General features: G+C 33.7%; 1 protein-coding gene across 4 annotated transcripts in view; it reads right to left on the bottom strand.

Annotated features, from left to right (window-relative positions):
• The window catches only part of Immp2l (inner mitochondrial membrane peptidase subunit 2), an 878,014-nt gene that overhangs the window by 607,865 nt on the left and 256,657 nt on the right, over positions 1–13,492 (bottom strand). Inside the window, exon 6 of one of the 4 annotated variants that reach the window (XM_063238763.1) lies at positions 1–13,492. This exon is cut by the window's right edge and continues 32,741 nt beyond it. The exons of the other annotated variants lie outside the window; for them this stretch is intronic. The gene's annotated coding sequence lies outside the window, so the exon portion shown is untranslated. 4 annotated transcript variants of the gene reach the window in all.

Consider the following 13,492-nt stretch of genomic DNA (forward strand, 5'->3'; position numbering starts at 1 on the left):
TGCTTTGATACTGTGACTTGAGCAACTATCTCTAAGATGATAATGTGTAATCTATTAACTGGTGATTTCTTACTGTTTTGTTTTGTTTTGTTTTGTTTTGTTTTGTTTTGTTTTGTTGTAGTTCTGTATTACTTGTACCCTTATACTGCTTTGTTTTGTTTTGTTTTTTCTCTTTTTCCTTTTAAATAAAATTAAAATAAATAAATAAAACTGGTTCCTTAAAACTCTCAATGAGACACAGAACTAGTTAAACTAATTTTTAAAAGGGAGGAAGTAGGATAAATTAAAAACCTAAAATCAAAATAAAAACCAAAACCGAGAAATGACAAAAGAGAAATAATCACCAAGAGATAAAAGAGAGAATGAAAAAAGGCGATATGAAATGAAACACAGGAAGGAAGTGTATCTTATTTGTAAATAAAAGTAAATAATTCAATACGTACAGCATTCTTTCCAGTTATGGGCAAAATATATTTGTATTTTTAAGTAAACAACAAAAGATAAGTAAACTAAAATCCAAGTGCCAAACAGAAACTAACACCAAAAGTGTGTTCTGGAATACTGAGAATCTACTGGAACCACAGCTCAACATTTGGGTGTTTCACAACCTGTTACATCTTTTATCAGATATGACTAAGATAAGTCTGTCGCATCCATAAAAACATTAACTGAAATTAATATGCAAATTATGGTGCCTGCGTGGGATGCCATTTCATTAATTTCAATTCACTGACATAATTATGCTCTTTAAATTTATGAGTTTCTCAAATGCCATACCACAGAGAATGCACAAGTTAGTGAATATTATTTTACTAACATAAATCCAACAATAGCTCAGTTCACAGGAAAAAAGTATGCAAGACTTTAATCACAAAAATTTACATACATTTTCATAGATGTTCTTTGATCAAATTGTTACAGTTGTTTTAAACAATTTTTTAAACTTTTAGAAGAACATCTGCTAATAATAAAAATCTTGGAAGGTTAAATTCATATAAAGAGGAAACATTAAAAATATGACACCATTAAATTATGGCTATCAATTTTAATATTTTGATACATTTGTATCATTTTTCTTGTACATACATACATACACTGTTAAAAACACAGAATGGTGAAAGCATGCAAAATACAATCTCCTGTTCCACTGTTTTAAATACACTTTGTTATACTAGTGATATTTTATAAAATCAGTAAATAAATTACAAAATGTAATCTTAAATGAACATACAGTATGGTAATTATATAACCCAACCAAAATATTTTTCATTATATCATTACGATTTAGAGTTTAGGTCTTTGAAAAAATTTTAGATTTTAAATCTTTCTATGATAAAACCATTCACATATTTAATTATGTAGCACTCTGACAATCTCCTCAAAAAGCCTTAAAATAGAATTTCTGAATCAGAGAATATAAATATTAATATATACAATCTAAATATCTTCCAAAAAGATTGAAGCATTTTGCTTTCCCACTATGGGTATGACTTCCATTCCCTGGACTCTTGTCCCTATTATGTATTATGTTTTAGCACTGTCAATGTATACAGTATTATATTTTAGCACATTTAATATTATGAAGATTCATTTGCATTTCTTTATTAGAGAGGTTGAACCGTCATGAAATTTTACTGTAGTAGTAATCTGCTGGAACTTTAATTTAAATTATAATATAGTTTTGCCTATAATCGAGTAGTAAGCAACAGGGCTATTTATAATTTATTATTGCTTAAAGTCACATATGGTAAAACATGCTGTGCTTAAATATGTACAGTACTCTGTTTTGTAAGTTACATTTCATAAAAATCTAAACCAAATCAGAATTAATTTTTCTCTCCTTACTTGCTATTATTTTTCAGCTCTATGAAGATATACAGAAAATTATACTTAAGAGAGTTGTTTCTATTTTGTCTTTTGAAGCCAATTAGTTCATCACAATATCTAAATTACAAATACAAAATATCCAAATGTAAGAATGAGATTATAATCCAAAATAAAGATGCTTAGCAAATAATAGTTTTGATAAAAGGGTTTTTTTTAATTTTCTCAAAAATTCAGATGAAGGTAAGGATTTGAATTAAAATGTCTCTTCATGTCACACATTGATGTAATAATTATTTAAAATTTTGTACTGAATGTACTGAAAAAGTACTGAATATCCTTCTCAAGGTAGCTCAATTCTCAGTTCACAATGTGGCTCAATACCCACTTAACAAATCATCCTTAACTGCTGATAATATATTCTCCATTTAAATTTTTGTTTTATATACATATTTTTCTAACCAAAACATACAAAACCCAAGAAATGTATGAAGAGACAGTCAACATCATTGGTCATTAGGAAAATAAAGTCAAAATTACAATGAGACACCACTATACACTTGTTAGGATGGCTACTGTGACAAAACAAAACAAAACAAACAAACAAACAAAAAAAAAACGTACCGGAACCTGAAACCCTGGGCAATGTTGGAGAGAATGTAAATGTTGCTACAGAGACAGGATGGAAGCGACTCCCCACATAAAATTTTAAAGAATTACTATTTCTGATAAAAATCCCATTTCTAGATAGTTACCAAAAATAAATGAAATCATGGTCTCAAAGAAGTATTTGTACTCCCATAATCACTCCAAAATTTTTCACAATACCCAAGATAAGGAATCAACAAAATATCTATCAATATCTATCAGATTAATTGAAGAAGAAAAAATGTCTTACATGTACACTGGGGTATTTTTGGTCTTAGAATTGAAACAGATTCTTCCATATCCAACAACATAGCTGAACCTGGAACATCATACTAAGTGAAATAAGCTAGGCAGAGAAATAAAAATGCTTCAGGACTGCACTTTTATAAGATATCTAAGGAGAGTCAAACTCCAGAAACGCAAAGTACCTCAAATACTGTGCACCACAAGCCCAGGGATGTGAATTTGAGAATTGCTACTCATCTGATAAAAACTTTTAGATATGTAAATTGAATAGCTTTAAAAGATATTCGGAACCAGGCCACGCCCAGCCACCTGCAAGCAGCAAACCACCCTGAATCTAGTCCCTGGCCCTGAGGGAACAGGGAACGGGAAGCCTTAGAACTACCCCCCCCCAATAAAACTCTGTGATATCATTTTCTATCTTATACACTTAAATATACATGCAGTTATATAGTTTAGAGCATTTTCTTTTCCTCTCTTTTGTACAATGACTATTACACATTTTGGGTTTCATTGCTCCCACGGTTCTTATTGCTTTTTTGGAAGAGAGTAAAACCAAATGTGTCATAACAGAACAGAATCGGTCAAGTCAAAAGGGTGGACATAATAGATAATATAAAAACATAATACAAGGTGATCAACAATGGTTACCATAATGCCTCCCGCTATCTCTAATAGAACTGCCTATATCATTAGTTGTAATACAATTGAACAAAACAGTAAAGAACAAAACCGACAAAACCAAAACATTGGAGACATTGTAGGTCTTCAAAAGTAGTTATTGGATCATTGAACAGAACTGTTTGCAGTATCATTGTTGGAATGTCCACTCTACAAGCTTTAATTTTGTGACTTGAACAATTATTTCTAAGATGGCAATTTGTAATCCATTAACTAGTGATTTCCTACTGCGCATTTTTTTCTTCTGTAAATCTGTATAACTTGTACCCCTTCACTGTTTTTTTTTCTTTTCTCCTTAAATTAAAAAAAAAAAAAAAAAAAGAACTACCCCCCCCCCAGGCAGTAAGACCACGCCCTGTGTCTGAAATCACCAAAGGACACAGGGAGTCCCCTCAGGCCCAACTGGCCCATTCCAGGTGAATTCCAAGGGCAAACAGTTGCCCACAGTCTGCCCCAGGAGTCAAAAGTGGGCCAGGTGATTCCCAGTGCACCCAGGAAGCTTTGAAACATTGCTCAAAACCCACAAATAGGTGCAACTCCAGCTGGCACTGAGGAACCCTACACTGCTGAGGGACCACTGGACAAACATCAACCTTACATTAGGACCCCAAGATACACGCTACCAACAGTTGACACTAGTAGGATTGAAGGACAAAATATTAACTCTAAAGGGGAAAATGGCAAAAGAAAAAAGAAAAATGCAATCTCAAACATCTAATCTACCAGGAGCAAGTACAGGAGTTATTGAAACACAGGATTTCAAAAGTAACACACCAGAAATCTCTGAAAAGATATCAAGTGAAACAAAAAACCAACTTCATGAGACTATAGTGGAAATCAAATTAGAAGTACTCTCCCATGTAAACACAGAAATAACAACATTAGTAAACAAGTTGCTGAACACAGCTATAGAAGAAATAAAGAAAAAAGTACAGGAACATGGGAAACTGATTGAAACCGTGAATGAGCAATATAGAAAATAAGCAGAATTTATGCGACAAATTCAAAGGACATCCAAGAAACAAAAAATTCTATTCAGAGCTGGCAAAATCCTATAAATGAAGCTGAAGTTAAAATTTCGGACCTTGAGGACAGGATCGCAATTAGTGATCATGAAAGGATAGAATTTTTTAAAATACCAAAGCATGAAATGACAACCCAGCAGCTTCAAGAGGATGCCAAGAGCAACAGTATAAGATTAATAGGCATCAGTGAAGATGCAGGAGTCAATGCAAATGACATAACTAAAATATTCACAGAAGTAATAGTAGAAAAAATGGGGGGAAAATGTGATATGCAGATAAGTGAGGCATATAGTATGCCACATAGTCACAACATAAATCTACATCCAGAAATACATTAATTAAGATCTCAGACATACAGCATAAAAGCAGAATAATAACAGCTGTTAGGGAAAAGATACAACTCACCTCACAGCAGACTTTTCAGCACAAACCTTCAAGTCAAGATGAGCTTAGAGTGAGGTATTTTAAGCCCTGAAACAAAACAACTTTCAACCCAGACTGATGTACCCAGAAGCGCTTTCATTCAAATTTAATGGAGAAACAAGACACTTCCATGACAAAGAATAAGTGAAGAAATTCACATCCACAAAACCAACTCTAGAAAGAGTATTGAAAGACATACTAGATAGAGATAAAAATGATCACAATCTCCAGAACAACAAAAGAAAGAAACCACCAAGTAGGACAAGCAATTAAACAAGGGGGAAAAGCAGAAAGCAAACAACTGGAACATAATATGGCAAAGTTGAGCCAGTACATATCAGTGATATCCATAAATGTAAATGGCCTCAATTCACCTATCAAAAGAAATAAGTTGACAGAATGGATCAAGAAACATGATCCCACAATATGCTGTGTACAAGAAAAATATCTGACCCAAAAAAACTCATACATTAAAAGTCAAAGGATGGAAAACAGTATTCCATGCAACAGGAACCCAGAAAAAAGCAGGGGTAACTATTCTACTTGCAGACAACATGAACTTCAAGCCTAAAATGATTAAAAGAGATAAAGAAGGTCACTACATACTCATTAGTGGAAAAATTTAAGAGGAAGAACTAACAATTATAAATATGTATGCATCAAATACAGAAGCACCCAACTATATATGACAGATATTAATGGACTTGAAAAACCAAATACATAAGAACACAATTATAACAGGAGACCTGAACACCCCATTGTCACAAAGAGATAGATCAACTAGACAAAATGTCAGCAAAGAAATAATAGAACTGAATCACACCTACAAGCAATTGGACTTAGTAGATGTTTACAGAGTGCTCCACCCAACTATATCAGAGCACACATTCTTCTCAGCTACACATGGGTCATTCTCCTAAATAGACCATATATAATCCCATAAAACATTCTTAAATAACTGCAAAGGTACTGTAATTATCCCATGCATAATATCTGACCATAATGCATTGAAATTGGAAGTTAATGGAAAAAGAAATTGCAAAACATGCATAAATACATGGAAATTAAATAATAAGCTTTTGAACAACCAGTGGACTACAGATGAAATTAAAGAAGAAATAAAGCAATACCTACAATTCATTGAAAATGCAGAAACAATATATTGCAATCTGTGGCATGTAATGAAAATTAAGAGGGAAATATATAGCAATAAATTGTCACATCAAATAAACAGAACAAGCACAAATAAACAACCTAATGCTTCATCTCAAGCTTCTAGAAAAAGAGCAAGTTAAACCCAAAGCTCATAGAAGAGAGGAAATTGTAAAGATTAGAGCAGAAATCAATGCAATTGAAACTAAAAAACATTTAAAAAGCTAATGAACCAAAAGCTGGTTTTTTGAAAGAATAAACAAAATTGACACATCTCTAGCTAACCTCATAAAGAAAAAGAAAGATAAAACCCAAATTCATGCAATAAGGACCGAAAAGAGGGAAATTACTACAGATCCCATGGAAATTCACAACAACATGAATACCTACTTTGAAAATCTCTACTGACATAGAGTAGAAAACACAGAGGAAATGGACAGATTTCTAGAAACATATGAACTACCAAAGCTCAACCAAGAAGATATAGCAATTTTGAATAACCCAGTATCAGCTACTGAAATTGAAAACATAATTAAAAACTTGCCAACAAAGAAAAGCCCAGGTCCTGATAGATTCATGGCTGAATTCTACAAGAAATTTAGAGAAGATGTGATGCCAATACTCCTTAAACTGAAATTGAAAAGGAAGCAATCCTCCCTAAAACATTCCTGAAGGCAAGTATTACTCTGATACGAAAACCAGAGAAACACCTAACCAAAAAGGAGAACTATTGGCCAATCTCTCTAATGAACACTGGTGTAAAGATTCTCTATAAAATACTGGCAAATAAATCATGACCAAGTGGGATTCATCCCAGGAATACAGGGATGATTTAACATATGCAAATAAATAAATGTAATACACCACATTAACAGAGCCAAAAACAAAAACACATGGTCATCTCAATAGATGCAGAAAAAGCTTCAAATAAAGTCCAACACATATCCATGATAATAAACCTTCAGAAACTTGGAATACGCAGTATCTACCTCAAACTTATAAAGACTATCTATAACAAACCAACAGCCAGCATTATACTAAATGGACAAAAACTAAAATCTTTCATTTTAAAATCAGGAACAAGACATGGATGTTCACTATCACCCACCTCCTATCCAATATAGTTCTGGCAACACTAGCCAGAGCAATCAGACAAAAGAGAGAAATAAAAGGAATAAAGATAGGAAAGGAAGAAGTTAAATTATCACCATTTGCAGATGACATGGTACTTTATAAGAAGATCCAAAAAACTCCACTAAAAGACTATCAGAAGTAATAAACAAATTCAGTAGTGTAGCTAGATACCAAGTCAATGCTCAAAAATCAATAGCATTCCTGTACACAAACAAAAAACTCACCAAGAGAGAAATTATGGAAATATCGCCCTTCACAATAGCATTTAAAAAAATGAAATACTTGGGAATCAACCTATCCAAGAATGTAAAAGACCTATATGCTAAAAATTATGATATGCTAAAAAAGGAGATTGAAGAGAATATTATAAAATGGAAGGATATTCCTTGCTCTTGGCTAGGAAGAACCAACATTGTGAAAATGGCCAAACGCCCACTGTATACACATTTAATGCAATCCCAATCAAAATACCATTAACATACCTCACAGATCTAGAGAAAACACTCCTAAAATTCATTTGGTAACACAAGAAACCTAGAATAGCAAAAGTAGTTCTGGACAACAAAGGCAAGGCAGGAGGCATCTCAATTTCTGACTTGAAACTATACTACAAAGCCACAGTGATAAAATCAGCATGGTACTGGCAAAGAAACAGACCTGAGGATCAATGAAACAGATTAGAAGATGCAAGCACAACTACCAAGACACTCAACCACCTGATATTTGACAAAAGGGCTAAACGTGTTCACTTGAAGAAGGATAGCCTCTTTAATAAATGGTATTGGAAAAATTGGCTCCCCACATGCCAAAGACTGAAACTAAATTCATACCTATCACCATGCATAAAACTAAAATCTAAATAGATCAAAGGCCTAAATATTAAAACAGAAACACTAAATCTACTGGAAGATAAGGTAGGTAGAAGTTGTGGTAAGAAAGAATTCATGAAAACACAAACTGCATGGGAAATACTTCAATGAATCAACAACTGGGATCTCATATTATTGAATAGTTTCTGCACTTTAAAAGAAATCACCAACAGTGAAAAGGAAACCCACAGAATGAGAAAGAATTTTATCCAGCAACCTCTCGGACGAAGGACTTATATCCAGAACATATAAAGAATTGAAAACATCAAGCCCTCCAAATTTAAAGACTCTCTCCAAAAATGGGCATTGGAGACAACACACAGTTCCCAGATGAAGATATACAAATGGCAAATAAATACATGAAAAAATGTTCCCATCACTGGTCATCTGAGAAATGCAAATTAAAACAGCATTGAGATTTCATCTCACTCTGGAAAGAATAGCTGTCATCAAGAAATTAACTGGTAACGAATGTTGGGGAGGCTGCAGGGAAAAAGGAACACTGCTCCACTGTTGGTGGGAGTGTAGACTGGTACAACCACTATGGAAATCAGTATGGAGAATCCTCAGAAGACTAAGACTGTAAGTTCCATTCAATCCAGGTTTCCCCTTCTGGGTATTTTCCCAGAAAAACTGAAAAGGTCATATCACAATGATATCTGTGCACCCATGTTCATAGCAGCACAATTTGTAATAGCTAAATCTTGGAAACAGCCAAGATGTCCATCAACCACAGAGTAGATGAAAAAGATGTGGTATTTTTATGCAATGGAATATTACTCAGCTATAAAAAGAATGATCTTGAGGCCTTCATAGGCAAATGGAGACAACTTGAAGCTAACCTTATTAGTGAAATAAATAAGAATCATATTTATAAATGTTCCATTGTGTCTCTAGTATAAAAATTAATAAGAAATGTAGGAGTAATAAAACCCAAAATGTGTAATTGCTATTGTAAAAAAGAGAGGAAAAGAAAATGCTCTAAGGGATATAACTACATGTATGTTTAAGTGGGTAGGATTGATAACCATATTACTAGATTTTGGTTGGATAGTTGAACAGAACTGTTTGCAGTCTCACTGTCTGAATGTCTACTTTATATGCTTCACTTTTGTAAATTGAACAACTATTTGTAAGATGACAATATGTAATTATAAACTAGTGATTTCTTACTGTTTATTTTTGAAATTGGGAATTATTTCTACCATTTTTATATTTTTTTTCTTTAAATAAAAAAGAAAGATATTCTTTACAATATAACATTATGTTCTGGGTTAACAATAAAATCCTACCTATACACTTAAAAGTTTTCTGATGGCTTTTAAAAAAACAAAGGATACTGAAGGCTGGACATGGCGTTGAGTGCTTGTCAGCTACCCAAGTGGCTGAGGGAGGATACCTCAGGCCCAGGAGTCGCACACAGTGTGAGCAACACAGCAAAGCCTTACTTTTTAAAAAGGCCACTGAGGAAAAAAATACTTTGTCATGAAATAAAGTGACTTTTTTATGAATCTGAAATAGTAAAAGTCAAGAGGAAAAAGGCAAACGAAAAGAGAAGTAAAGGTGGGAAAAGGAGGGAAAGGTGCTGGTCCTTGCCGGTCCTCCAGTGTGAGCCCATTCGGGTCAACAAAGGAGCCAAAGCAAGGACATCCGCAGCTTTATCCCTGTGCTTCTGTGGGTAACTCCTACTCAACTGCCTCACTTTTTTTCCAGAGAAACAATAGTCACTGGGAAAGAGACACTTCTCCTTTTCACCACCACAGCCACCAAACAAAGGATTAGGATTTTATTCAAAAACATGTATGCGTGCCATGATGACCTTGTGAACTTTGGCCCTGGTACTAGAAAGACAGAAAACAATAAAATACATTTTGGGAGACAATCGAAGGCTGTTTATTAGATGATATGATAGAATTACTATGGATTTTACTAAGTGTGAATAGGTAGCCAGAATTATATTCAAAAATATGTCTTTTTCTGGAAGTATGACCATTTTAAGTATTTATTTTTAAATGTTAAATCTCAACCTATCTTAAATCAAAAATGTAGCACGCTACACTGTTAATATTTGGAGCATTTTAAATGATAAAGATAATATGTAATTTAAACAGAAACTTAAACAGAACATACAATAACGATTAGTAAAAACTATCTGATGTAATATTTAGGAATTAGGAAATTTCAAGAGAGGGACTGAAAAAAGAATTGGTTGCAAACCTATTATTTTTCAATAGCCTAAGTTACATAGAGTATGTTTTTATTATTTGCCAAAATTTACAGGGATGTCACCCAGGTATTTTAATTTAAATAATTATCATATAAATAACATAATTATTTACAGAGGAAATAATCAACTGCACCTGAGGGACCTAATAACAAACGTTGGGGTTCATAGATTATAATATTTTGAACAGTATGGCTTTAAAAGAGTAGGCTTTCCTAAACCTGAGTCAGAAAACATGGCCAAATACACAGGAAAATGTAGTATCAATTCTATGATAATTTTGGGGGAAGAAAATATCAAAGGTGAGTGTGGCTGCACACAGCTGTAGTCTCAGCGCTGTGAAATCCTGAGTCATGATTAAGAGTCTGAGCCAAGCCTAGCAACTTCATGACTCAGTGAGACCCTGCCTCTAAGAAGTAAAAACAAAAACATAAAAGGGTTGGGAATATAGTGCAAAGGGCCTGAGTTCAATCCCTAGTGCTAGGAAAAAAATTGAAATACAAGGCCATTTAATTCAATTTATAACAGTTCAGTCAAATTATATTTATACATATAAATGTACCACTTTAATAAAATAATCTCTATGCCTCTGTTAGCTTGTCTTCCACTCCCTCCCTTTGTTGCACATTACTGTTACAATTATTCTGCAAGGTATTGTGACCAGTGCTTCATCTATCCATCTACTTTCTTATCCACCAACACTGAACTGTATCTGTCACAGAACTTGGCAGAGCAAATGTGCAATACATGAATAAATGAAAGCAAAATAAATATAGGAAAACTTGACCTACAAACATGCTATTTCTGGGTAAAGACAAAATGTTTAAAACTATTTTCAGAGACAAATTAGAAGCAAGGAGGTAAATTTATTGTATCTCAATAATTTAAATGTTATCAAATATTCTGCCTTAGCCAAAATAAATGCAGAGGTAGAAAACCTAGGCAGTAATATTTTTGAGGTCAGAAATGGAAGCTGAAGTACATGAAGTACATAATGTGAGAAATTCTAAACTTTCTAGGTCTCATATCAAAATGATCCTGATTTCAAATTGAAAATGGAAATTTAAATACATACCTGATCAAGCACCTGTTTAGCAGGGGAGTTACTATAGAAAATATATGGAAATAATTATGGAATAAAGCATTATCCCCAGTCATGTTTCTCCATCACTTTTCATTAAGGTAGAAAATATAGATAAAAAGTGCAATAGCCACTTCATGACCTCTCAGTCGTACTTGAACTAAAGAAAGTACAATAATCCAATCTTACTGAGAGAATTATTTTTTTCAAAAGATCATCATTGGAACAGATCTCTCAGAGCACTGTCCTATAAGCTCTTAAAAGTTATTCTGAAAACCACTGATAGAGCTGGGGTTCTTCTCCACTCAGTTGTAGACTCCAGTAGAACTTTAAAAATGTTCAAAAATTGATGTAATTCAGGAAACAAAATTCAAAAATATTACTGCAATTAGGACATGTTAGGGTGAAATCCATGGTACCTACAATGAGTAGGAACTTACAAAATGATCATTAGAAATGCAGTTACATGATTATACAATTTTCCCCAGTAGAAAGTAGCTGTCCCTTTTTGTTCTTTATTGGCATAAAAAATATTTCAGAGGCTACAGATTTTAAAAGCATTACAAAGTCTGAGGAATATAAAATAAATGGCCATTAGAAAAAGAAAAAGAAGGGATTTCTATTTTAGAGTCCCCAGTAAAGCTAGACTTGGATTTAGTTATATGAGAGGTGTGCTGTCTTCAAGAAGGTAATGACAGCTGCTGAGGAAGTGTGCATGCCCATGGGTGGGATGTTCATAATGCTGAAGGACAAGAGAGAGATGTATGTCTTGGGAAGTGATGTGGATAATTACTTGTCATTAAACAGTAGAGCGATTGCTGCAGCAAATTCCATGTAACTATTCCACATGAAACTTCAACATGCCCTTGGACTTACTAAACATACACGGTTGTCTCAGATAATCTTAGCAAAAAGACAGCAGTCAATGATGCATCCCACTTAAAAGGAAGATCATTGTTTTATTATTTAGTCACACAAAATGCATTAAGACTCTACTCATTTATAACAGAGAGACGAAAAGCCACTGATTTTTAGGTTAGCAAGACCTTGGTAAGATCTAAGAATCTACTTTATCTAACCTGCTGAGACAATGTATCTGATAAAATCTATAATGATTTAAAAAATCTTCTCAAGCTTTAAAAGCACTTATATGTATTTAGATTGGAATTTCATCATAAGCAGAAATTTTTTTTAAAAAAACATTTGCATTGCAATAGGATGTTGGATGATATCAATGGTTCATTGACAGAGTATTCAAAGTAGCAAAAACAATGACAAAGGTATTGATCTCAAAGTTTCCAAATATCTTTGAAAAAGAAAGAAAATAAGCATAAAGTTGAAGGTGAGGAGAGTGAGGACTATGCAATACTCATGAGCTCAACAGGACTAGAAGAAAGAGAACTTTGGAACTTCTGATTAAGTGTAAGCAAATACAAAAATAAACCTACCCACGGCTCTTGCACACTCTTGCTACAGTCTTCACAGAATCCAGGAGCAGTTCAGAGGAAATTACACAGAAAAGAGAAGACAGCTTGAAACTACTGGTAGGAAGTGAAGGTGGACTCTGCATGCGAAATCACTGAGGGAAACAACGAAAGCGTGCAACACAGATAACAGAGAAGGGACTTGGAAAGTCACAGGAGACAAGGCAAGATAGCATTGGAAGGCGTTCTCCTTGGAGAGAAAAATGGACTAAACCAAGAACCGAGGTTTATTTGGGATCAGATACACTACAAAGGTAAAGAAGAAAAGAGATATCTAGAATACATAAAACAAAATAAAATTAACATATGACTATTCAAAAATTATGCCATCTGGTAATGAAACAATACTTCACTGACGCTGACAAAAGAAGATGATCTTGAACCAAGAATGTTACTGCCATTCTAGCCCAGTGAAAAGAAAAATAATATTAAAAGAATGATAACCAAATTCAGCTAATGAGTCCGGCATCATGGAACACACCTGTAATCTCAGCATTTCAGAGGCAGGAGGATCACTGTGAGTTCAGGACGAACCTAGGCTAAGGTGAGTGTAAGCCTAGCCTGAACTCACTTTTTCTTGTCTCAAAAAGACACACACACACAAAAAAATGAGCTGATGAAAATTCTACACTTTCACCAAAAAATTGGTGCAGCTTAACAATATTAACCCTAAAACAGAAGTAAATCTCTACAAACCTAATATT

Source organism: Cavia porcellus, unplaced genomic scaffold, assembly GCF_034190915.1.
Source record: "Cavia porcellus strain 051 isolate PalLab524CR breed Dunkin Hartley unplaced genomic scaffold, mCavPor4.1 scaffold_2, whole genome shotgun sequence".
NCBI lineage: Eukaryota > Metazoa > Chordata > Mammalia > Rodentia > Caviidae > Cavia > Cavia porcellus.